We start from the raw sequence: 23,815 nt of genomic DNA, 5'->3' as shown, positions 1-23,815 counted from the left end.
TCAACTGGAATTGAAGTGCTTGGTGTGCTCCCTTCCTTTGTCAGTTTTCCAGATGCTCCTTTTGTCTGACAGTACATTGAAAGATGCAAGTGTTTCTGGTGATCCTTCCAAAACCTTGGGGCTCCCTTGACTGTGAGGTTAATCAGATCACTGATAAATTTAGCAGAAAGATTATTGTTGAAAATGAGCAGACAGAGCTTTCTAGTGGCAATATAAATGAACAGAATCAACTTCCTAGAAATTTCATGGAGAGCTGGCTGGATAAAGGAAAGAAATTTCCTACAATGCTTAGACCACAGGAAAAATCACAGTCTGCGCTGACATCCCCCGACACAGAAAATCAAAACGTAAAAGGCCTACTCCAGTGTGACCACTCACCAGAAACATTTCAGGTAAAACTTCCATGGTACATTAATTTTGAGAATAAGTCCAAAGGGAAGCAGGATTCCCAAAGTATCCTACTCTTGATTTCACTCACTCTTTATTGCAGTAATTTGCAGTAAAACTGATACCTCTACAACAGAGTACAACTGTAATGTGTGACCTTTTAACAAAAACTTTAGAAAACAGAAATCTTACACTAGCTCTATCTGCCACCAAAAATGTCTGCCTATAGATATAATGATTACAAAAGATCAAGGTTTAAATATTAAGAAACTCCAAGTCTGTTGGAGCTAAAGCCCTGAGAAATTAAAATAAATAAATAAATAAATAAGACAAATTTTATTCACATGTCCACCAATTACTTTTAGGTGGTTTTCTTTAAGTGAAGATGAAATAATTGTATTTATTGCATTCCTAGAGACTTTTCCAGTGGTCTCTGTTCCACAGGGATGATGGAACAACTTTTGATGTTGGAACAACTGATTTGTCATGGTGAGAAACTGAATTATTAAGGTAAAGATGTGAATTCCCACTCCTCTCTGTAAAGCACTTCATAAAAACAAAGCCTGTATGTATGGTACTTGCTTCTGTTTGAAAAATGGAGGATGGATAAAAGACATTTTATGACATAAAGTAATTTAATGTGAAATTCTATGGCCAGCACATTACATGCTACCTCTTTTGCTGCAGCTGCCCAAAGGCTTTGTCCTGCTATAGAACAGAGTGGTAATAGGAATGCTCTGCTGAACTACTGTTTTTGTTGTTGGTGGTGGTTTTTTTTGTTTGTTTGTTTGTTTTCTGGACAGTACAAAAGTAAATAAAATGTCACTTTGCCCAATACCTCATCAACTTCAGAGTGAAACAATTCACATCACTACACAACCCAAAAGCAGCCTTCATACAAGACTATATGAAAGCATTTGTTCCTTGAAGGTAAGGATGTTTCTGTGCAATAATACTGGAGGAGTATAATTTCCATGGTGTGCATTCTTTCCACTAACTGAGCTGAAAGAGATGTATAATTTTCCCCAACTCAGCTGCACTGTTCGATTGTCCACTGTCCAAGAGGACATGAGCCAAAGAAGGGGGGAAGAAATGTCTAACTCTTCCAATAACAGATTAATGTGTCGAAGGGAGAGGAAGTACATATTGAAAATATGAAGTGTACATCTAAGTTGTGTCTGCTGAAGGGTGGACATGCATAATCTGTCCTGTAACCAGCATTATTACATCAGTACTTGCAAGTCCTAGTTTTGCATTTATAATCTCTAAAATTCTCAGAGGATTTGGAAAGGCCTGTACCATACATACATACATGAATGCATACACACATGCATACTATAATATCTCAAGAAAGATTACATCAGCTGAAGATTTACCTTATGTATCTAGTTGCCATTGTGTTAAACAAGGAATATTTAGTTGAATGTCTCACTTTGCTGTAGCACATAACAAACAAAGTGCAGAGGTAACCTATCTTTGCTGATTTTTCTCTCTTATAGTAGCTGTGGAAATGATAATTCCTCTTTCTCTTTTATCTTCTGTCTTTGAAATTACAACAACAGAAGTGACTTCTGATTGGCATGAGGGAATTGAATGCACCCTCAGTAAGTTTGCAGACGACACCAAGTTGGGGGGAAACGTTGACCTGCCGGAGGGTAGGGAGGCCCTGCAGAGGCACCTGGACAGGTTGGATCAGTCAGCAGAGGTCAATGGGATGATGTTCAACATAGCCAAGTGCCGGGTCCTGCACTTTGGCCACAACAACCCCATGCAACTCTACAGGCTTGGGGTAGAGTGACTGGAAAGCTGTGCAGAGGAAAAGGATCTGAGGTTGTTGGTTGATGGTCGCCTGAACATGAGTTAGCAGTGTGCCCAGGTGGCCAAGAAGGCCAATGGCATTCTGCCTTATATGAGGAATAGTGTAGCCAGCAGGACCAGGGAGGTGATCGTTCCCCTGTACTCTGCTCTGGTGAGGCCACACCTTGAGTACTGTATTCACTTTTGGGCCCCTCAGTACAAGAAGGACATCAAGACCCTGGAGCATGTCCAGAGAAGGGCTACGAAGCTGGTGAAAGGCTGGAACACAAGTCCTATGAGGACTGTCTGAGGGAACTGGGGTTATTTAGTCTGGAGAAGAGTTAGCTCAGGGGAGACTATATTGCTCTCTACAACTACCTGAAAGGAAGGTGTGGGGAGCTGGAAGTCGGCCTCTTCTTACAGATAACTAGTGATAGGACTAGAGGGAATGGCCTCAAGTTGTGACAGGGGAGGTTCGGTTTGGAAATTAGGAGAAATTTCTTCTCAGAAAGAGTGGTTAGACATTGGAAAGGGTTGCTCAGGGAGGAGGTGGCATCACTGTTCCTGGAGGTGTTTAAGGAAAGGTTGGATTTGGTGCTTAGGGACATGGTTTACTGGGCGATATTGGTGGTAGGGGAATTGTTGGACCAGATGATCTTGAAGGTCTTTTCCAACCTTAATGATTCTATGATTCTATGACTTAAAGAAAACAGCAGACACTGAATATATTTTCAGATGCAAGCACAATTATCCTGCTGAGTTCCTCCATTTGATTAGTAATGATGCTTCGGTCACTATCATGGCTTTGCTAACTTGGACACATCAGAAAAATATATTGTCTAGAAATAATAATTTGGTCTGAGAGTGTTTAGTTTTAGAAAGTTGGTATTTAAACAAGTGTCTACCTAGGCTGTTAACACATGAAGGCTGGAAATTTGGCATTTTAAGAAAGGCTACTGTGCCAAGACTACTACACAAGGGATATGTCACTATTATCAGGAATATTTTTGTCATGTGTATGATTTACTTCACAGTAGTAAATCTGTCCAAGTGCAGTTGGCATTTGTTTTCTTTCAATGACAGCTTGTTGTTTTGTTTTGTTGATATAGATCATATCAACAACCCTTGATATAGATGTTTTGTTTCATTTTTTAATAAGATATATTAGTTGTGAAGGAGTTATTTATAGTTCAGAAAAAAAAAAAATCTGAAATTTAAGATTAACACTTAAATCTGACCCTGAAAAATTTATTTCTTCTGTCTTTGTGGACCAAATCTTAATCTTTAGCAAATGCATAGCTCTAAGGATTTCATTTTAATCTGTTTAAATAAATCATTTCTATATCTCTTTCTGCTTCTAAATGGCATCTGCCAGTATGGAAAAACAGCATGAGGATCTGCATCCCAATAGACCTATCTATATATTCCATCTCTGCAGAGAGTAGATGAGGAAAAGAAAAAAGAAAAATTCTGCTGCCTTCTGGTCATCCAAGTTACATGGGATGCAGTATTATTTATTTATTTATTTTTATACATAAACAAGGATAGGAGAGGAAACAAATAATATCCCCCATTTTCTTTCTCTTTTCCTGTAAACAACTTCTAAGAGTGATGAGGAAAAAATGATGAGATGACAAAGGTAATACTGACTATCTGACACTTCGCCTGTATCTTCATATGTAGCCTATTCATTTTTTGATAAAATTTAAACTAAACCAATTATATTTCTCTTTTTAAACTAAATATATTTTGTTTCATACCTTAGTGTAACAGAATAAACTTAATTGAAAGTTGCCATAGGAAATATCATATGCTTGCACTTAAAAGATAGAAAGTTTCAAGTTCACTATTATTTATTATTAACATTATTATTAAATATTTATGTAAATGCCAATCTTAATTTTTTTCATATTTGTAATTCACTTCCTATTCATTGCATATTATTAAATAATTATATTGACGTTTCGGTCAATTCATCCCATCTTCTGAAAAAGAGCAACAGAACTTATTGAAATCTCCAATTAGATAAAATGGGTCAAATCATCTCTATATGACTAAGATGAAATTTAACCCAGTTGAATGTATAACTGCATACTCTGAGTGAAATGAGGATCCAATAACTGTTTTACTTAAGGGTGAATTGACTTGATGTAGAACTTGGGAAGGGAAGGGAAGGGAAGGGAAGGGAAGGGAAGGGAAGGGAAGGGAAGGGAAGGGAAGGGAAGGGAAGGGAAGGGAAGGGAAGGGAAGGGAAGGGAAGGGAAGGGAAGGGAAGGGAAGGGAAGGGAAGGGAAGGGAAGGGAAGGGAAGGGAAGGGAAGGGAAGGGAAGGGAAGGGGAGGGAAGGGAAGGGAAGGGGAGGGGGAGGGGAGGGGAGGGGAGGGGAGGGAAGGGGAGGGGAGGGGAGGGGAGGGGAAGCCAAAACTAACAGTTCTGTTCATGGCATTCATGGCAGTCTTTCATCTGGTTTCCTACAGCTTAGAGGAAAGTAGAGAAAAGTAGAGGCTTATCCAGAACACTGGCACAGATTTCCTTTAAGAGTGGGCTCCTTTGGTTCAACCCTTATAGGTAGTTAATCAGATCTTTTGGCAGTTGTCCTATATTTTTTTCCTTTTTTCCCTTTTTTTTTTTTTTTTTTTAAGGGCAAATAAATGTGAATATACTTCGCCACTATGACCCTATGAGGAACCCTTCCTTCCTTCTTTGTTGTCTGAATATATATGTATGAGTAAACCAAAATTACACTACTTAGTTAATATAGTTAATTTAACTTATTATATATTTAATACATGCAGTTAAAAGGTACCTGAATGAAAATAAAAATTTCAGTCTAGTTATAGCTACCTTCTCTTTTTTTTTTTTTTTTTTTCATTTGGAGGACAATCTGGTCATTCACTTTTTCACTGTTTTTTGTCTTATCATAGCTGAGTATGAGCTTTTTTTTTGCACAGCACAGACTTCTTTCTAGTTCTTCATGTATGTACAGCTGATGGCTTCAGAAGCTTGAGTCCGTGACAATGGAATTTCTTCTAAAATTGGATTTAATAATTCTGGAATACTTATTATGGCTTAGCTTCTGGAATTAGTGAAATAATAGCAAGCAAAATTCAAAATGCAGAAAAAGCTATAAAAAATTGCAAATATACAGAGTGATGTATCGATCAGAAATTCAGTGGTGTAACAGTTTTTGGAAGGCTAACAAATTCTCAGGCTTCTACACATTAATTAAACAACAGCCAGTATAATCTATAAATAAATCTGCAAACAGAGCATGATTTCCTTTGTACTTGAATCAAAACATCTTCAGTTTGTTTTGGTGTTTTTGTGTTGCTGAGAGAATAGTAAATGAGAAAATAAATTACATAAGTACCAAATTAGAGTTCTTGTATTTCTTTATACTCTAAAGTGTGGCAAGTGAAATTACAGGAGAAAAAAATATTATTGAGACCAAATAAAATTATCACACCAAGCGTGCATCTTCAAGCATTGAGAAGTTTTGGCATGTGAAAATAAGTAAGACTTGTGAAAAGAGTCCAACAGAAGTCCATGTGGAAATTGATTGAACTAATGGAAAATATTACTTATATGAAGTTATAAAAGTCTGCTACAGACTCTAGTAGGAAAGAAAGAAAACTCATTCATCAACAATAAGACCAGAGGCTATGTAAGTACATGAATTAGGAAACTAATGGAATTGCTATATAGAAGAAGCAATATAATACACTCTTTATTATGTCCAAAAACATGGCCAAATCTAAACATTATTCTGATTATAATGGGAGGGTCTTTGTTTTTCATAAAGGATCTGTCAAACTAAACCCACATCTGTAGTTTATATATACAGCGTATCTGCAGGACCAATTATTGATTTATCACTTCAGTGACATGCTGATTATAAAACAATGATAAACAAAAGGCTACATACTCAGTGCATGGTTTTTGTTGTTTTGTTTTGTTTTGTTTGTTTTTCGTTTCATTGTTTGTGGGTGTTTTTTTTGTTTTTTTTGGTTGCTTTGCTTTGCTTTGCTTTGCTTTGGTTTCCAGGCTTATAAACCATTAAATAATCCTTATTAAGAAGTAAGCAGAATTCAATCCTAAAAAACTTACGTGTGAGCATGGCTTTCTTTTCAGTATATAAAATACTGAAATTAAACAATCTCAGCAAGAAATGGCAGTATACCACTGAATGTGGTGCAGGATACTTTCTCCACAAAACCTGGAATTGAATATGACTTTAAATTTTAGAAAAATCATGGTCCACTTCAAGTTACTGATGTTTGGCCTTTTTGATTGTTTGATTTTTTGATTGATTGGACTAACACAACTGTAGCATGCTGCTCTGTCCACCTCTGACAGCCATATTTTTTTCTAACTGCTTTGACAAGGTGACAGTCTTATGGTAAGTGATGCTTTCTCCTGAGCAGTCACTGGTAGAACTTCACAGAAGAGTCATCACAGGATTTGCTGTTTGGAAGTTACACCGTATTTGATGACCTGATCTGTCACTCTAAATCACTATTCAGCAAGATAAGAGTTCTTCTGTAGTTTGGATATGGCTATTATATGCTAAATAGTCCTCTAGTATATCCTTTCTTTTATATCTAATTGTTGGTTCTATATTCTATCTTCTGATTGGTTGCTAGCTGAAAACCTAAAACAATCAGGTCTATATTGGTGATTTGGCAGAACAGGTAGCTTGTCAAACAGTAAACAAATCTTTTACTTTGTGATTATGTTTTTTGTTTGTTTGTTTGTTTTTGTTTGTTTGTTTGCTTTTCTGCATAAACTCAAATATAATTCCGAAGGAGATTTTGAACTGAAAATGCAAAATTCTTATTTCCTCTTCAGGGTTGTGAGAAAGGATAACTGTATAAACAAAGATACATTTGTGGGGGATTTGTTTGCTCTTCAGATATTATTTCATCTGCTCTCTTAGTGTGCTAAGAAAGTTTGTGATCTGATTATAGGATCAGGGAAAGGGAAAAAATACTGAAAGGTTTGTGTAGAAGAGACATAGAAATAAGGTGTCTGGAAAATTTTATAAAATGGATTTGGTCAAGGTACACCAAATGAGTAACATTAATATAAGAAGATACTGAGTGTGTTATTTATAATCAAAATGACAAACAGCAGGTATTTTTAGAGAAAACTGATATTTCTTCCTGGAGGTAGAGGGTGAAACACTCTCATTATCCAGACCTCCATTCAATGAATATTTATTTTCCTTTAAAACAAAAATTATTTAGACTAGTTATTTTGTGAGACACTAATCACTCTTAGGTCTGCAACCAAGGGAGCTCAATGAAGCCATTTATTTTTTTTCAGAATAACTACTGCATCTTCACATGATTGTAGGCCAGTTCCTGTCTTTGCTATCTGTGCTCCTGCTGGGAGCTGCCTCTCATTCTTGGGAACTCTCTGAGCCTCAAAATGGGAGAAAGTACACCAAGGCTGCTGTCTTATTCTCCTATGTCAGTTTTCCTCTAGAGCTCTTTCCTTGCAAGACTCTAGGAATGCTTCAGAAATACTGCCCTAACAACTGAAGAATGTTTTGACTGTAAATGTAAAGGAATATTATTATATTTTGTCCTATATGTTGAAAGGATACTGATTTGGCAAAGAATCCATTTGATTTCATATAATTTACTAATTAATCCTAATGGATTACAGACTAAACATGAAATCCACTTTCTAGTTTCTATCCCTTGGCATTTTCCAGGTAACATTACAGTAGACAACTGTAGACAGCTATCTCATAACTGTGATTATTTTAGTTGTTTTATTTGTTTGTTTCTAAATTGGGATTTATCTTTCAAGTGGTTTTCTATTCTAAATAGGTATGAAGCAAGTTATGTGTAACTATGTGGAAGTTGCCTTTTCAAAACTGTCTTTAAAATATTAAACTTTCAAGTATTTTAATTTAATTTACATATTTTAATGTTGTTCTTTTCTTTATTAGTATACTCACCATCTCCTAAATGGCTATGAACCTCTACTGTATATTCCTTTCTTGTTTCTATTTCCATTTTCCCCATACCTGTGCAATTTTTTAAAAAGAACTTGAATCCAACAACATATATATAGAAGGACCTGTTTCTACAACTTTCAGCTTCAGATGAATTTGCTGCATTTGTACTGAAGTGAATGAAAATATAATGTGCATACACTGTGCTTTTCATATCAGCCATTATTAGGCCTCTTTCAAGTACATGATAGAATAATGAGTACATAAGTTCTGAGAAATCCTATTTCAGAAACATTTATTGTTTTGCCAAATTCACATTAAACAGACTATCTATTCTTGATACTTCTTATGTGCTACTTGCTGAAGACATTTTTAAGAGTTTAAGAGTTTCATTTACTATACATCTTTTGCTATAGATGGGAGATCCCTGGGTCCTACCAGGCTCCAGTATCCAAATATACTATGAAGCTTTGAAAATAGAATTTGTGAAGGGAATACAGATCTGTAGCTGACTCTGTGTGTCATATAATGCAACTGAGGTACTGAAGTAATGAGAATCTTGCAATTATTCCTAAATTTATTCTGGTGCATGGAATAAGACATGGGAAGAGGGGGGAGAGGTGATAACAGGGGGCTGGAAGGAATGGCATGGGTGTTTTTACGTAAGACATTGTTTTTGTCCCCTTTTCCTTTTGCAAATCTAGCCTTTTCAAATAACTTCTAAGAATACTGGCTTCTGATAAAAATATGCTTTGTGTTAATATGTGAGGCATTTAGGTCACAGAGCATTGCTCATTTTTGTCTAGCCCTTGAATGAAATGAGGTTTCTAATAGCCACTGCAGCTAATGAAATTAGTTTCTGTTTTCATGCTAACTTCCAGACACGGATGTGCCAGGAAAACCTGCATGATTGTTGGTTGATGACAGTTGCCAAACCTAGAGGGAAAACATGTTGTTGATAGTAAAAGTGCTGTTCTACTGAGAAACTAAATTACCAGACATGTAAAGGACAGATCGATTGATTCTGAATAGATTATTCTATCCAGAAAATAAAGGCGGTAGAATTCTTCACGATTTTGTTCTCAGACATTAAAGTAAGAGAATGTAGTCAAACAAAGTTCTTACATTTTTGGCAGAAATGAGGCAGGACTTGTTCTTCAGTGGCCAGGCATGTGAAGACAATACTGATATATTGGAAAATGGATCTGAAACCAAGCAGGTGGCCTGAAAGCAATTGTGTTAAGACAGTAGTTAGAATCATAGAATCACAGAACATTTAGGTTGGAAAAGACCTCCAAGATCATAAATTCCAACTGTTAAGCTAGCACTGCCAAGTCTACCACTAAAACAAGCACCACATCTACACATCTTTTAAATAACTCCAGGAATGGTGACTCAACTGCTTCCCTGGGCAGCGTGTTCCAATGCTTCACAACCCTTCCAGTGAAAAAAAAACATTCCTAATATCCAATCTAAAACTCTCCTTGCCATTTCCTCTTGTCCTCTCGCTTATTGGTTGGGAGAAGAGACCAACACCCATCTCACTACAACCTCCTTTGAGGTAGTTTTAGAGAGCAATAAGGTCACCCCTGAGCCTCCTTTACTCTAGCCTAATAAAAAACAATTCTCTTAGCAGCTCCTCATTGAACTTGTTCTCTAGACCCTTCACAAGTTTTGTTGCCCTTCTTTGGACACACTCCAGTACCTCTATGTCCTTCTTTTAGTGAGGGGCCCAAAACTGAACAAAGTATTAGAGGTGTAGCCTCAACAGAGCTGAGTACAGTTCTGAGAAAGTAATTGCTCAGACTGATAATATCCGGAAGGATTGTAGAAGAATTATAACTTCTTGAATTTTATTTTATTTTATTTTATTTTTTTATTGAAAGGCTATGACAGCCAAGGAGCAATCTTCTATGTTCTGGAAAGTCTCCAAGTGTATCTGTTGAGGATCATCAGTAATCATAAAGTCATTCTGTAAGTCAGAACAGAGGTAGGAAGATCCCACCTGTGTAGATCATTGAGTGGTAACTGCTGTTCAAAACAGATTCTTTGTCAGGCCAGATGTCACACAATGGGTGGAAAAATTCCCTGAGAGGTTCTGTGTACCTCAGGCAACACATTAACAGAGTCAGTCGTCTCTCACAGTCTTGTGCACAACTTACAACTGCATGTAATGTAAATATGTAAAATCAAGAATGTAAAACTCAGTATCCTTCTAACCTAAAGACCCTCATAGTATATCTCATAGCCTGATGATTGCATGCCAGAAGTCCTCTACAACATTGTTGAAAGTGAAAAAGTTCATCTGTTAAAGCTACACCTGTCAACAGAAGTTGGTGTGCTGCAATTCCAACATTAAAGCTGCAGTTGGCAGCTTGTTCCTGTATAAGTGATATTGTTCACAAATAATGTGAAAAGTACAAGAAGTCAAATCCTGAAAAGTAGGAAGTGGAGAAACTGAAGTTTCCTACATCAAGGCATATTCTACCTAATCCGTGGAGCTATCTCCTGGGAGATATATTTCCATTCTTCCCCTCACAAGATCTCTGCGTAATTTTGTTCACAGACTGGATAACTCGGGATAGCTCTACTTGGTTTAAAGAGCAGCTTGTTCAATAATTTTTCCTTGCTACTCACTGTGTGGCCCATTTGCTGCATACTTGTCAAACCCACATTTGAAAACAATGTTATTCATTTTCTCTTGAGTACACACTTCATGAGCATTTCATTTTCATAGTTGATTATTATAGTTATTCCCACAGTGTAAATTGCAAACTACAATTCAGACATGAAGGTTGACCAGCTGTCAATTTTAGATGCCAGGATTTTTTTCAGGTAACTTAGTATTACAGCAGACATGGTAAATTCGAAGTGTGATCTCCATCATTTTCAGTTTAAGTGCCCAGTTTTGTTTTGTTGTTGTTGTTTGTCACGTCCAGGAATACAAAAATCCAGTCAACCAGAAAATGAAGAACAGTCCATCAGCAACTTAGGAAAAGTTCAGCTTCAGAGAGTTGTCCAGCACCACACTTAAAGTCTGGAACATGTTAGTGTCTCATTCCTTTCCCAAAGGCAAGATTCAACTGCACAAGTCATGAGACTAGAATTTAGAGAAACTTTTGAAATCAAAAGCCTTCATAAGATTATATCTTTTTCTACAAAATCTTTGTTCAGAATAAGGGGAAAAACAAGCTAGTGTTTCAACATTTAGCAACATGTATTGTTTGCATTTAAGCATTTAGGTTTTTTCTTCCTTAATTATTTTTATACTGAAGGGCTTCTCAACATATCTTTCAGTATCTTTGTATAATATCTACCTGAACAAAAAGGTTAAAGGGTTGTAATTTTCATTTTTCTATGAAGAAGGTTGCATATTTATTTGAGATCAAAATTTAAAACAACACATGAACAACAGGCAGAAAATTATCAGGTTTCCAGGAAACTGAACTTTTATTTTCTTTACTGATATTGTAGTTTAAACACAATTTTCCTGAGATTCTTTTTCATTCCTCTTTTCATCTCTGTAGGTAATTTTGTCTTACTGTCATGACTTTTATTCTTTCCCAAAGCAGGTCCATTCTTTTTTTAAAACGATACAAAAACTTTATAAACTTTACCGTAAAATCTGTGCACAAAGGGCTGAATTAAGATTATATGGTCTTACATTAAAATTGCACTATTTCTCAGCTATCATCTGCATGCCTTATTAGATTTAATTTTACCCTTTACATGTGTGCACATCTGTGTGTATGAGAGAGTGCCACAGAGGGAATAAGCGTATCACTAGGATTTCAAGAAACAATATGGAACACCCTAGAGGTTCTAGTCTGTGGGCATCTTAGTGACATGAAAGAAAAACAGCATTCTGGAGCTTTAAAATCCAGAACACAAAGCTCTATCCCTTGTTGAAGAAGTGGAGAAGAGAGTAATAGCTGCCATACTGTACAGAAGCTAGAACTACTGGAGGATATTTTCCCAGCTGAGTTACTAGGAGTTGTTATACAAAGAGAAATCACAAGACTTGATATAATTTAGGCTTTGTTGCAACCTCTGGGAAGGAAATATGATATAACAAGTGTGGGACTTGCTATTCCCATACTTGATTTTCCAATAGATCTTTGTCTTTTTTCCTTACTCAGTTGTCTGCTGCCCTAGCTTTTTCACCACTAATCTAACCCCTTCAAATTTCATTTTCCTTTTATTTTCTCAGTCTCTTTGCCTAGCTAGTGCCAGGTTTTCCTGACTCATAATCCAATTTCTTCCTCTTTCTTATTGGCATGTGGTCACCCTTCCAGCCACATGTGCATTCCCTATTCCCACTGGCTCCAACTGTTAGCTTCCCTCCTAGGCTCCTTACTTAATGTTTGTGTCCCACCCTTAGCCTGCTGCAGTTCACAACAACCTAGAGATCTTTCAGTTTTCTGCAACTCTGGGCTTTTCATGGATAGTATAAATGGGATGTTCACCAAGATCAAAGTGCTGATTCTCTTTTGCTGAGACAGAAACTCCACATGTACAATGTGCTATTGGTAATGTTGAGCTGTATTTTTAAGTCTTTTAACTTGGCTAAATTTTGCTGCATATTAATGGAAGTGACCAAGACAGACACATCTGGACCTTGGTGGTATCCTTGTGAAATTGCTTTTCAACAGCAGCTTGCATCATTTTTATTCAGCTGATTTTTTTTCTTGTTTGTTTGTTGTTTGTTTGTTTTCAATCACCGTTAGTATTATTACTACAATTAACATGGGTAAAACAACACATTTTTTTTCTTGTCTTGTTCTCAGAAATGGCTTACATTTCTTGCCTGAAATTTAATATAATAAATCATCCAGAGAGTGGCATGAAAAATATTAGCCTACATCTTACAGATTGGTAAGTTTATGCGGCTGAAAATGGGCTTTTCTAATAGAAGTGTCAAGCAATCCACATAAGCAGCCACAAGTCATGCTATCATGCATTAGCATAATAAATTGTTGATGCTTCCAGTGTAACCAGAAGAATAAAGTAAAACAACAACAGCAACAAAAACCTTGACGTTCAAAGTGTCAGATCCTAGAATCTGAATATGTGGCAATCTCAAAAATGGAATGATATATAATTAGTTTTCATGCATTTATAACACCCACTGTTAATGATTGATTATATTTTCATTACTGTTATGAGGCAGTACCTTAGTAAATGCAGGACGTTATTATGTAAATAACTAAGTGGTGTATAGTAGCATGCTGGAAAGTGTCAAACAGTTGGGAAAATTTTCTTCTTTCCCCTCTGCCCCTCTTTTTTATTTGCTTTATGTTTGTTTCAAGGAATTTGGGATCTGTTTAAACTTTTCACAGTTTAACCCATTTATGAACTTTGGAAACATGTCTCCACAAATTCCACTTGGCTGTCATGTTTCTCAAGAATGTTAGAGATCTGTTAGATTATGACAAATATATTCTTATGGTAATAAGTTTACAGGCCCTTAATCTGGGAAAACAGAAAAAAAAAATGCGATAGCTTTTTAGCTTCCATAACTCTTTAAATAACAAGCTACACATTTCTCATTTGTCTTTCACTTATATAAAAAGTATAGTTATATGAAGGACATTTTAAGAGCTCTGAGATTTTCTTTCACTGAAAAATAAGATATCTTAGAAATAAAATTTATACCATTGCTGTAAGCCGCAATTCTCATTTTTGCAAATCCTGTTTACTAAAATCTTTACTAAAGTACCATTAGGGTTTTAAACATCTTCTGACCTCATTCACTTTACATGGATACTGCAAAACTAAATGGAGTTCTGGATTTTCTACAAGCTTGCAGTAATTAACTACTTAAGATAATATTTCTCTTCACCTCTACAGTTGTGTTTCAGACCATCCAAAGTGAGTTAATACTTTCTTTGTGTTCAAAGTGACAATGAGATGGAAGTACTTTTTTAACTGCTAGATGAACATTTGATAATCTAATTTGAGGTTTTCTGCAATCAGATATTAAGTCAAGGGAATCTTACAGGTGTGAGGCTATGGTTACTGTTGATAGTCTCTAAGTATATCATCTGATTTTAGGAAATTTTACAGTCTCTTCAATGACTGGCCCTTCACAAGTACTTCTGCTGGAAGATATATAAGTGTGAAGAGACTCTCTCCTCTCTAAACTAAACAAAAAGATTTGCCCAAGAACCACAAAGAGCAACCCTTTCGGATCTCGTAGCTTGTTTTCTGCTGCTGTAAGTTATCTTCTCCTATTACCCAGGACTTCAGACCACCCAGATAAAACCACCAGGTTTTGGGTGACAGCGTCTCATGTCATTCAATAAAAATGATGGGCAAAATAGTTACAAATCCTGCATGAACAGAGAACACTGTATGAACAGTTAAGATAAATATTCTAAATCACTCAGCCTCAATGATCACATTGGGGAGGTAAATGGTAAGTTCCCAAATCCTTCCCTAGGCAGCCAGATAAAAAGAATCATGTATTCACTGTACCATTTAGAGTTTAAATTTAGCATGTCCACTACTCAGCACTTAGACTCATCAGAAATCAATTTAGACTTCTTCCTTGGAAAAAAAAAAATAAATAAATATATATATATATATATGTATATATATTTTTAGTTTCTAGCAAACAAGAACTGAAAAACATTGGCTAAAAATACAGATATTGGATATAAAAAACAGAAGCTTTGACATAAGTTTCTAGTAGATTTTTTTTTTCATGTAAGAATCTTAAAATTCCATGTGAAGTGTTTAATACTTCCAAAATTATTTTGTATTGTAAAAACCACAGTTTGGGGTAAAATGTTTGGCAATCTCCTGAACGTGTGTAAAAATCTGTTATTCTGTGACTCAAATCAGTCTCTCTTTTATCTAAGTAATTGTTTTGTTCCCTTATTTTAGGAATGATTCATCAACAATTAGCTTAAAAGATTATTGGGAAAATCAAGAGATGGGTGATGCATCATATAAAATACAATTTGTGCATTTACTTCTCTATCTCAGTAGAAAAATGCATTCTCATTTTACTATCCAATAGAACTAATCATTTTCCTACTTATCTTAGTCTCCTCAGACATCTGACTTTAGCTCCTTTTTCCCTTTAAAAGGTCATTTTAAGTTTAAGGGTGTCTTTTTATGGTGTCTTTATCCATACATACATATTTCGTAAGAATTTGTTACTAAAGATTTATATTATTAACCAGGTTTTATTTACTTAATATCCTTTGTAACTCTCAAATTCAAATTAGTGTAATAGGACTGCTGGGACTTATTCTACAGCTAAAATAAAATAAAATAAAATAAAATAAAATAAAATAAAATAAAATAAAATAGAATAAAATAATAAGATAAATAAATTATGAAACTTTATTTACTATTGCACATAGATTACACATTGAAGATATTATCTGTGAAATCCAAACTAAAATAAGTTCAATATCTTGCTCCTGCTTGCACCACAAAGAAGTTACTGTGTAGTTAGCAAGAGGAAGGCACAGACAGTTTGTCAGGGATAAATGGCATGGGTGTGGCATTTGGATATTTCTGACACCAAACAACCTCCATGTAATAAACAGTCTTTTCTTGTCTCAGAAAACACTTCTCTTGAAGCTTATCTCATATCTTTTCTGCTAATGCAGGTTCAGTTTCCCTGAATTATTACCACATTTTAAATATTTTAGGTTCTGGCTGATTGCATAATTTCAGAAGTCCATTGTCTTGCAATTTTACAATCACAACACTGAGAGCTTGCATCGATACACCTTGTTCTACATATGGTAGTCACTGGATTTTTTGGTGAATCAAAAGGATTAAACTCAATCTTCCTTACTAGCTGACCGATTTTTCAGGAATGTATTCAAGGTAAATGTGTTAAGAAAGTTAAAGGTTCAATGCTGTGTAAAACAAGTCAGTCCAACATGTACATTTTTGCAAAAATCTCATTATACAAGGAGACTTAAAAAAAAATTAGTTCTATTAGATCATAAAAGGATTAGTTCTGAGTGACTGTTAATAAAGTGTAGAGTAGTAATTGCTTTTGAGTCAGAAGCTTTAGTGCAGTATTTTATACTTGTCAAACGCTTTGTTAATGAGTGATCACTGCAACAGCTTTGCTAATCAGAATTTACATATAGTTTTAAATTACAGACTAAATTAAGTATAAATGAGGAAATAGGGTTACAACACCCAGCAGTGAAAATTTGACAGTATAAGGCACAAATATCACTACTCACTTATTTTTCCTATGCAATTAGGCTTACATATATCACTAGTATTATGTTTCCAGAAATCACTTTCTAGTCCCTGTCTCCGTTTTCAACTTCTGTATTCCCCTTTTCCACAATCCATTTTGAAGGAGGTACCTGTAGATGAACATATTCTACCAATGAGCAAAATAGCTTCAGTTGCCCATTCTCATGTGTGTATCAAAAAAACAACAGGTCTTATGACCATAAACATTTTGGCTTTGCAAATCCATTTTTTTTCCTGTGCATTAAGTTATGAAGATAAGCCTGCAAAAACAAACCAACAGGGTCAGACTGGCCTTGTTAGTTGAATGCACTAGGCTCGTTCCTGAGAAAACAAGGAAACTGAAAAGATGGAAGGGCTATTCAGAGCCTCAAATATGATGCAAAAAAAAACACATTGGTGTTGAGAGCAGGGATAACACAGGCTGATAACTCCAGAACACAAGGAAAGATTGTCCTAACAATGAATGTACTTTGTATGATATGAATGGTGTTGAAGAATAGACTACAGTATCACTCAAACTGGTAAGGGGTCTCTACAGAAAAAAATAATAATAATAAAAATAAAAATAAATCATATTGTAAAAATGATACTTGGAAACTCTCTGGATTGTCCAGCTGAAGAACTGAGATACACATGTTAATGGCAATCATTTCTTTATCACTAGATCAGTCTCAGATATCGTTTTTTGTAATATCTACTGTGTGCACCTGTGGCTCTTATCATGAGTTCCATCTCCACCAGAACTTTATAACCCCCAGTGAAATATTTCTGAGCTATATTTCCCTCTTGCACTAAGTGTTTGTTTATAGAACACAGTTCTTGGCTAGTGCCAGGACTGGTACAAGACTGGTACAGAGAGTACACTGCACATGTACAGCAGCCCTCAGCTTGCTACTCCCCGAACCATAGTGATGAACATAAAGCAAGTCAGGCTGATCATGAAAACATCACATAGAAAAATGTTAGAGGCTCCTGATGTCCTAGTTTTCTTGTGATTTTGTTCACGAGGTGGGTAGTGGTAACTTACAACATAACACTGTACTTCAAAACTCCTTTTCCATCAAGACAAACAGATTTTTTGTTGTTGTTAAAACAAAACAAGCAAACAAACAATAAACAAGTTTATTAAATATTTCAGAGTTCTAACCCCCCTGCCAAAGGACATCTTCCACTAGACCAGGTTGCTCAGAGCCCCAGCCAACCTGGCTTGAACACTTCCAGAGACAGGGCACACACAACTTCTCTGTGCAGCCTGTTCCACTACCTCACCACCCTCAGAGTAAAGTTTTTTCCTAATATCTAATCTAAATCTACTCTCTTTTAGTTTAAAGCCATAACTCCCTATCCTATCACTACAGGCCCAGGTAAAGAGTCTCTTTATTTTACAGATGTGTCAATGTATGCATACACACACACACAGAGGAACACATAAGTGCACATGTGTAAGTGTAAATATTCACAAACGTATATGTTCACATGCCCATGTACAAACATGTACATGCGCACACACTGTAGAACTTGATGTTGATTTCCTCATCAGTTAAAAACCATTACATCTACTATAGATTGTTTACCACCCCTTGCCTTTGGGAAAAATATCACAATTTGGATAAGGCAACATTCTGTTCTCCAAAAAACAGGCTTTGAAAGTACTTCTGATAAGTGCTTTGTAAACTAGAAAACTAAATGGAAATGGAAAATAATATATATATATATATTTTATATATATATATATATGTCAGTCCTGGCCTACCTTGCTTGGAAAAGTTGCTAAAAGTGTGTAACACAGGAGCTGTCAGTGCCATCTGTCCACACAGTGAGATGGTTCTCTGCAGAGAATATGAGGGAAAATATACAGTGATTGGTAGTTGCTAGATCTGTGGTATTTACCTCGTAAAAAAATACATCACAGTGGTTAATGGTAGGCTTTACTTCTTCAGTGAAGAATATTATTTATTAACCTTTGCTACTCCACTGAATATTTTTGACAACAAATTGCTGGGGGGAGGGTAATAATTTTGCCTGTTCTATAGAATATTTGTGTTCCTTTTCAAGTCTTTACTAAAGATACTGAAATCCTTCAAAACCTTTTCTGTCATTATTATTAGTTTGTTAATGTTACTGCAAAGGGAAAAGGAGATACCACGTGCTAGGAACAGAGATGTGATGTGATGGTTGCAAATCACAACTCAGCAAAACCAGAATGAAGTGCTGAACTGTTTCTCTGATAACACTGATATGTCCGGAACCAACATGGAAATGACTCAGTTTAATGGTTTGAGAAACAGCAGGGCTGTTTCTACCCATGAACCGAGAAAATAGTGCATCAGTCTTAAAAAAATTTGATTGAAGACATATGACAAGGCAGAAAAAAAAATCCATATTTATATTAAATTGTACTCATATTTACTTTTCAGTTATAGAGTATATTTTGAAACATTGTTTCCAGAGCCACTGGGAAAATGTAAACAAACAAACAAACAAAAAAAAAAACAGAGCATATTCATAGAATTATATGTGATATATTGTGATATATGCTGTTGGTTTTCCCAGCTTTGGGGGGGGGGGGGAAGGGAGAAGGGAGGGATTTGGGGGGGAGGCATAAAATAAGCAGACAGAGGGCTAAATGATAAGATTTTTAGCTGAACATTTTGCCAGCAGCTAGGAGTGATAAAAGGAAATGAAAAATGTTACAGACCATACTACCAAGCTGTGTATTTTAACAAATAATGAACTCATGTTTGACGTCAAAAGTATTTCAGAGGTGCCAGAAAAATGAAAATAGGTTTAATAACAAACACTTAATAGTTTGCTTTATTAAAACACCTATTTGTCTCTATGTAGCTCATCATTTTCAAGGTATGTGGAAAGTTAAGAACATGCTTTTCCTATTTTATGCACAGAATTTTCAATATATTAATAGTATGAGGCCATACTTGCAAGGACTTACCAAAATATTTAATTGTATGGTGGAAATTTTTTCTTCCCACTGGGAAAACAGTAGTTCAAAGACAGCTACAGAGCACCTTCAGGCTGAACTCAAAGACAAGCCTCTTCCAAGAAATTCTAGCCCCCAATGTGTTACACTTAACATTTTCTTGACATTTTAACTCTCAGAAAAGTGTAAGGGATCCTTCACATGCATGAAAACAGCATTCTGGAGATGAAAGAAGGAATCCTGGAAATTCCTGAACTACTCTTATGCCTCTCCTCCTGCAGTATAAAATGTCTGATTTCATACTCTCTCTAGGAGCACGCTCTATGGAGCATGCTGTGTTTGGTGTTGTCCAGTTCATTTGCTCCTACCTCTGAAGCAGAGTCTAGATAAAGTGTGACCCAGAAGGACAAGGCATCCCTCAAGGCGTGGGATTTTTTTAGAGCTTTGATGGTGAGACAGGAAAACCTTCAGGAGGAAAAACTATTTCTGGGCTACTCACTCCTTTTTGACACTGGAGGGCTAGAATAAAAATATTTTGTGTTTTTGTTTTTGTTTTTGTTTTTGTGCCTGGCTGTGTCACAGCAGAAACAGTCTTCCTCCCTGTTGCAGGAGCCTGAGATTTTTTCCTCAGGAGGAGAGTGATTTGCCAACGACACTTAAGTGAAAAACAGAGCTGTGTAAACCCTCATTTTATAGTCAATGCTGACTTCCCTTGCCTCTTCCTCCTGCTTGGTCACTCCTTCCTTTTGTCCTTCCTTCTACTTTAGGAAAGCCTTTCCTTTCTTATTTTTCACTTTTGTGAACTTAGTTGTAATTATATCTGATATAACATTAAAATGTCTGAAAGCATTCAAGTAATCAAAAAGTACGGTAAAATACAGTAAGGTTACAGAGACTATAAGAATAATTTTTTTTCTCATTTGAGGGCTACCATTGTTTTTTGTCTCTGAAAAGTCATTAAGCCTCTCTGTAACTTAGGTATGGACATTTATTTTGATAATATTCTGCTCGTCAGAAGGGACTGTAACTTTTTGTCTTTGATTATGAGATAATCTTTATCTCAAATACTGTGAGGACTTATACTGTCTTTGCTACAACTGCAGCTATTTCTAATGGCCATACTACACAAGAAATTTTATTTAAAGATGAAGTTGTACTAGATCACCTGCACACTTCTAATTGAGATGAAAATCCTTAATTAGTATTGTCAATATAGAAGTAGAACTCTCATTCCCTTCAGTCTAGGCCTTCAGTCATAAGAATGTTTTCACAAGGTTTGGCATTGTTTGCCAAAGACATGTCATGTACTGTGTAACTTTTTTGCTTCCTCAGGAGCTGTTGAAATTCAGCATGCAGCTGAACGGATATATCATGATTAAAGAAATTGTCTTTTGGAGACTTTGTTTGTTTGCTCAGCAATGTGCATGAGCAGAGGGCAAGTGAAAGGCCAATGTCTTTGGGAAACCATGTAAAGGAGCACAAAGTGCTAAATAAAGAGTCACAAATGAAATGAAAGGCCTGATGAGAATGCATAAGCAGTACATGCACCAAGTAGTCTGTTTATCACCTTAAAGTCACGTGCTTCAAAAAGCAGTAACAAAAAGTTGTGAATAGTTTCTTTTTCTAGTTTTTGTTTTGTTTTGTTTGTTTGTTTGTTTTCTTAAATAAGGTGATTATGTCTTTAATGGACTTTAGGTACATATATTGAAGTACTACCTTTTCAGAGTAACTCAGAAGTTCAAAGAAACGTGAACAGGCAGAATGGGAAATGATATCAATAGCTGTGCATGTATTCCTCACCTGTGCTCTTCAGGCTTGTGATGTGCAAACCTCCTCAGTCAAATGGCACTAAAGTTGTATGAAAGTTGATAACACTTACAGATGCCTCCAGATTTGTGAGGCCCAAAGCTTAAGATGTCTTAAGGACAAACATTTCTAGTAACATGGTCTTCTAACAGGGGAAAATGCAGCTTTTGGTCTATGGTAAAACTACATGACCCTTGAATCTACACATCGTGAGTGGCCCCCAAAGTTAATGACTTATTTAGCAAAGTTTTTCAGGGCTGAAACTTCAGTGCTTTGTTAAATGGATGAACCATTGCATATTGACAAGGCTATTCTAATCAAAAATGACAGTGGAAACATTTTACCAGGACACTTTTGTTTTTTGTTTTTTGCTGAATAGCTGCCTGAATCTTTCAACCACATGGCTTCTAACACGTACACATGTCTAGCAGAAGTTGCCCTTCACCTCATCTTACTTCATTATCCAGTGTGTCAAAGAAACACTATCCAAATAGCTATGAAAAAAGCACACACAACATCTACTGTATGTTATTGTTGGCAACCTGAATTGGCACGTTTGCTACAATTAAACAGAAGTTCTGAAAGATTCCCAGTTCAGTGCTCTTTGTAAAGACTTCCACACTGGGAAGGAGTAAAGCATGCTCAAGAGAAAGAGGATAGTAATGCTCATGTACTGTGTAGTGCACACTAAGTACACTGATGGGGAAGAGAACATTTCATAGGGAAATACAAAGGAGAAAGAAAATTTAATACAGAACAGCAACAAAAAAATCTAGCAAAATTAGATTTGCTGTTAATGAAGTATAAGGTGACACCAGAACAGAAACTTTTGCTTGAATTTAAAATGCCAGGAAGATGAACTTAAGGATTTCAGAATTTTCAAAATATATTTTATTCAATCAAAATTTTGGCAATAATAAAAAATATCTTACTTAAATTTTGTTAGGTTTTCTCAGCTCTTAAAAGGATAAAATTTATGAAAAAATTGACATAGTTTAAGAGCCAAGTTTAAAAAAAGACCTGCAGTAATCCTTCTTTTCTGTTGTATCATGTACATTTTTTATACTTTGACTTTTTTTAAAAAGGAAAAAAAAAAGTTATTATATTGTGCCATAAGACTACATTAAAGTCTATTTCCGAAGCTGAAATTACAGAATTTTATTTGTTTTTAAAGCTGAAAATCATGAATTTTGGAACTCTGAAAGTGGTTAATCTTTTAAATTCAGTTTTTTTGAAACCAATTAGAAAAAAGCTGTACTGACTGGCGTCCAATGCAAAGCGCAAAATGGTACCTAATAACCTTTTTAGTATTTACAGCTTTTAAAGTTTTGTTTTAAGTGTTTATTAATATAAGCATGCCTCAAAACCTGTTATATGTACATGGCTAAATCCAAAGCATGTTATTAAAACCTATATGTTGAAAGCAAAAGTCAGGGCTAAGGCACTTGGTTCACATCATAAGTGGTCCCAGCTAGATCCGACATGGCAAGTTGTCTTTTTCTTTATCAAAGTAATTTTAAATTTCATTGATTAGTGCCTTCTTCCTAAGGCCTAGTGTCTGCCACATTTTTCCTTATTGTCTGGTAGTTTCCAAAACTGCTGCTGCTAACCATCCATTATCCCTGCACGGGTCATAGATATATCACAATGGGCAAGTTTAAGTGCTGAAGTGTTATTTTCAGTAGTGTTGCTCAGTAGGCAGTGTGAGCTACTTTGTGCACAGCTCAGTGTGCCCAATCGATGAAGTTGGTCAGTGGTATCTCGACATTTTCTCTTATTGTTGTTGTCAGGACAGCCACACAGGACATTTGTGTTCATTTATTTTACCAGGAAAGGTCCATGAAGCACAGTATCAGAATGTGGCTGAGTGAGATGCGGAGGTACACAGTCCACAGTTTTGGCCCATTGATCACTCAGACTGAAGGACCTGTTCCAGTGTGGCTTCTGCTCGCTTCTGGATACAATTCTGCTTCTGAATTGAATGCATCTGGCAGCTGGCCAGCTGGGTAGCTGACACAGTGGTTAAAGTTTGATATTTCAACCCAATGTGAAATAAAGACAGTCGCAAGAACACTGTAGGTACAGTGTGGACACTATATACATCAGATTGAATCAGCTCTGAAAAAAATAATATTCTTATTTCTGTTACTAAATACATGTAACATGTAAAGAGCATCACAGAATTTAAAACCATTCCTCAGCAGGCATAGGTTAGAAATTGGAGGCTTTTAATGGTGAAAAAACTGAGCAGGCAGTCCAAATGGTTGTGCTGTTTGTATTTTAGAAAGCTAAACCTACACTGATTAAAATGCAGCCTTCTCTATATCAGCATTTATCCTCCTGTGAAATGTTATGATATGTATTGCAATTTTGAAGAAGATGGCTAAAAAAAAAAAAAACTCTCTTCCCCATGGTCATCCTCTCAAAACTCTGTTCTCTCTTCTGTTTTGAACACATGATAATCACAAGATTTTTACTGCATAAGGTAGTTATACTAAAAATTGGATACTTAAGAACTATTCAATCCTCAGTGAAGTTTGACCTCCACAAAGGATTTTTTTGTTTGTTTGTTGTTGCTTTTTTTTTTTCTAGAAACATGATTAAGATTGTAGTCTAATATTATAGTGACTTAAAGTCCTTTTCATTTTAGTGATCTAACGCTTGGTGTTGTCATCAGATTTCTCA

This window comes from Cygnus olor, chromosome 1, assembly GCF_009769625.2.
Source record: "Cygnus olor isolate bCygOlo1 chromosome 1, bCygOlo1.pri.v2, whole genome shotgun sequence".
Lineage (NCBI taxonomy): Eukaryota > Metazoa > Chordata > Aves > Anseriformes > Anatidae > Cygnus > Cygnus olor.
This window is presented reverse-complemented; position numbering follows the sequence as displayed.